The sequence below is a fragment of the Myotis brandtii genome, unplaced genomic scaffold (genome assembly GCF_000412655.1).
Source record: "Myotis brandtii unplaced genomic scaffold, ASM41265v1 scaffold693, whole genome shotgun sequence".
Taxonomy (NCBI): Eukaryota; Metazoa; Chordata; class Mammalia; order Chiroptera; family Vespertilionidae; genus Myotis; species Myotis brandtii.
In genome coordinates, this window is record NW_005370710.1 from 2516606 (window position 1) to 2520831 (window position 4226).

A 4226-nucleotide genomic window follows, 5' to 3' on the forward strand; every position below is an offset into this window, starting at 1 on the left:
GGGGCAGGCCTCTCTCCTTCATCCCCTGGGCCCAGGAACTGGAACCACCTGAGGCAAGTCTCATGGGTTCTCTGTGGAAGGCTGTAGGTCTGATCAATGTCATAAACAAATAGCACCCCAGAGGCAGGTGGAAATTAGACTCACCAGCTTGCCCTCCCTTCTTTGTGTAGATGTGGCCCAGTTCTGAACAGTCTTCTAAGGAGACTTACATAATCGATCCTATATTACACGTTTCACTGGTGCTTTATGGCCAAGGTTATCCAACCTGTGCCGCGTTCGTAGGCTCTCACACACACTGCAGGAAGGAGCTGAAGACTCAGACCACTGAACCAATCAGATTACTCAGGTAAACTTGCCCTTAAGTCTCTCTGTAGTCTAACACTGGACCTAAATACTGAAGAAAACAGTGCCATCCGAATATCAGCGAAGATAAGTGGGAAAAAAAGTGTGCACCTGCCGAAACCGGTTTGGCTCAGCGGATAGAGCGTCGGCCTGCGGACTGAAAGGTCCCAGGTTCGATTCCGATCAAGGGCATGTACCTTGGTTGCGGGCACATCCCTAGTAGGAGATGTGCAGGAGGCAGCTGATCGATGTTTCTCTCTCATCGATGTTTCTAACTCTCTATCTCTCTCCCTTCCTCTCTGTAAAAAATCAATAAAATATATTAAAAAAAAAAAAAGTGTGCACCTGACCTAAAGCCAATGCAGTGAAGTAGAAAAAGGTGCTGCTTTCAAACTGATACTCCTACACCTTCTCTGGGGGAAGCATGTGGAGCCTAGACAAAACTCAGGCTATAGATTTTGCAAGTAAAAGGGGGACCTGCAGGGCCGAAACCGGTTTGGCTCAGTGGATAGAGTGTCGGCCTGCGGACTGAAAGGTCCCGGGTTCGATTCCGGTCAAGGGCATGTACCTGGGTTGCGGGCACATCCCCAGTGGGAGATGTGCAGGAGGCAGCTGATTGATGTTTCTCTCTCATCGATGTTTCTGACTCTCTATCTCTCTCCCTTCCTCTCTGTAAAAAATCAATAAAATATATTTAAAAAAAAGGGGGGGGGGCCTGCAGGAAAACCTCATTTCTGTAAACAGAAAATAATGGATCTAACTCTTGGGAAGAAGGGCTATCTGTCAAAGACTGGAACATGGCCCGTGTGCGTGCCACAGATAAATAAAGATGCCATTACATGGAGACAAGGCCCAATTTCATTACACTAGATGGGAGGCCCAGAGAACATAAGAATTCACACAGGGACCCTATGGCCAGGAGATGGTAGAGGGGATGAAGGGCAATGGCCTGAAGAAATATTTGAAAGAAGAGTCTCTCATAGTTATTTTGGTGCTCAAGGATCCTCATTCACCCTCGTCCAGGGAGGGGTAGTCTGGGGCTGCACGGTTTCTCTCTGACCGGATGAGGCTGCACCCTGGAATTAAACTCCCAACCTCTGCCTCATCAGCACTCACTATGTCAATTTACAACCGTTGGCGACCACCATCCAAAACAGTCTAGTTGACTGAGAGTGAAGAATAAAGCGAGGCACCTAGAGACCACTGCAAACCCCAGTGACTGCTGCGCAGGCCAGCTTTTAAGCAAGAGGTTAATGAAGTTCCCATCTTCTGGCTTTTCAGTCACAAGTAGTATTAATCATCTTAGGGCCTACTCTCAAGTGGACAGGGTCGCAGCCCTGCAGCCAACATAAAAGTGCCCCCACGAGAGAAGCGCCCCTGCAGCAGCTCCGTGCACTTCAGAAGGCTCCGGTCTATACCACACAGTACCACCAGGACAGAGATGCCACTCAAAGCCCTGAAAAGCCAGCCCATCAGCAACTAAGCCAGCCATGGGCAAACTACGGCCCGTTTGAAATGAATAAAACTAAAAAAAAAAAAGACTGTACCCTTTTATGTAATGATGTTTACTTTGAATTTATATTAGTTCACACAAACACTCCATCCATGCTTTTGTTCCGGCCCTCCGGTCCAGTTTAAGAACCCATTGTGGCCCTCGAGTCAAAAAGTTTGCCCACCCCTGAACTAAGCCCATGATGTAATTTTGCTTTCCAAAAGTTGTCTTCCTCTGGCCTGCCTCTAACCTGGACAGGAAGTAACCAACTTTTAAGTAAGATCTGAAAATAGCCACAGCATGTGCAGGGAATTATTGGAGAGGAACTTCAGTGAAAGGAAGGAGATCTGATCTGTGGAGGACAAGCTGATACTCTGGGTTCTCTACCAGCTGGTAACTAACCCCCCCACATCTGGGCCTTTTCCAGGGTGGGGGGAGTCAACACTTTCATTACCTGCAAACTTAGCAATCAGTTAAACGATCACAAAAAGTACTACCAAATGCTTCAGCCCAGAAAAGAGTTAAGAAGAAATAACCCTTCTCTGCAAAATGATAAAGCAGATGCTATGGTACCACTGCTACATTCTGATGACTTCTGATAAACACACTGGGCACAGAGTGGAATGGGGGACAGGGGCGGGGACATGGAGAACATGACTTCCAACAACCCAAGAGGTTCTTCCACTGAAGCGCACACTCTCTGTGCCCCGGCATAAAGAGGCTCTGAGATCTTGGATCAGGCTGTTCTTGAAGCTTCAGAGAAGAACAGAAGTGATGACTGAGAACCAATACTTGGAAAGCTCTTACATTGTATGAAACCAGAACCATTACTTAAGGCTGCAGCCTCCTAGGGAACTAGTCAACAAAGAACACTGAATGGCAATAGAGGTCAATTTTAAAAAGGAGGGAAAAGATGGTTCAGCACAGAGAGCTACAACATTTCAAGTGCCAAAATCAGGAAAAAAAAATTCAGGCTGTTTTTAATAAGTTACATCCCTCATGTCAGAAGTTGACTCATACCTACAAGTTATTAAAATTGACAAAACAGCTCATCACTGTGGAAGATTTGGTGGTCTTTGGAATGTCTCCATCTAGAATCACAGCTCTAAATATTCAGCTCTACAAAAACTTATTAAACAACTACCTTCTACTGGGAACACAAAGGTAAAGAGCCAACAGGTTAGGTCAGGTCAAGCATTAAGAGGAGTTCAGCTCTAGCTGGTTTGGCTCAGTGGATAGAGTGCCAGCCTGTGGACTGAAAGGTCCTGGGTTCGATTCCTGTCAAGGGCACATGTGCCTCTTGAAGGCTCGATCCCCAGCAGGAGGCATGCAGGAGACAGCCGATCAATGATTCTCTCTCATCATTGATGTTTCTATCTCTCTCTCCCTTCCACTCTGAAATCAATAAAAATAAAGAGGAGTGCAGTCCAAAGTGAGTTTTGAAGAAAGAGTTGAACAGAGATCCCCAGCAGAGGCATGCAGGAGACAGCCGATCAATGATTCTCTCTCATCATTGATGTTTCTATCTCTCTCTCCCTTCCACTCTGAAATCAATAAAAATAAAGAGGAGTGCAGTCCAAAGTGAGTTTTGAAGAAAGAGTTGAACAGAGGTAATTGGCAGGGAGGATGATGACAGGAGACTAGCTGTGTGGACTGGGGAAGAGGCAGGAAGAGTTCGAAGATAGGGAACTCGATAAACAATGTTTCAGAGACAAGAGAGCACAATGTGTCCAAGGAAACCCATGAAGGCTGTATTACTGTGGCCTAAAGGACGAGTGTAGTGGAAGAGTAGAAGAGCAGCTGGAGAAGTCACAGGCCAAGGTCAGGGAGCACCCTAAATACAAGCTGGGGAGGCCGGCTTTTATCCTACGAGCAGGATCAGAATGACACGGTCAGACCTGTCTTTTATAAAGATCACTCTGCACCACAGCTATATGCTGTTTCACACTGTAAACAGATTCCAGCTCATTTTTCAGTGTCTCATGGGCAAGTCACTTAACCTCTCCCAGCCAGTGTCCTCACCTGTAAAATGGAGGTCCCCTACCTTCTTTTATGAAGAGGATCAGGTGGTAAGTGAATAGAAGTGTAAACTGTACTATGACGATACACAGCTCAGTGTTCAGCACACTGTATGTATTGAAAAAATAGTCTGGGAGGAAAACGTGCTATAAGGCATGAAGCAGATGGAATAAGAGAAGGAAACAGTAGCCAGTTTCCAAGCCAGAGGAAAGGCCAGGTTTGAGAACTGAGGAGGTAAAGTATCAGGGCTAGTGAAGTGCTGCTCTCCTCGCGGCCATGAGAGTAAAAGACCGTGGTTTCTCTTCCAGGTCCCCCTGCAGGGCCTTGGGAGCTGCTGTCACCTCCTGCCGCACTGCTGAGAGCGGGTACGTCA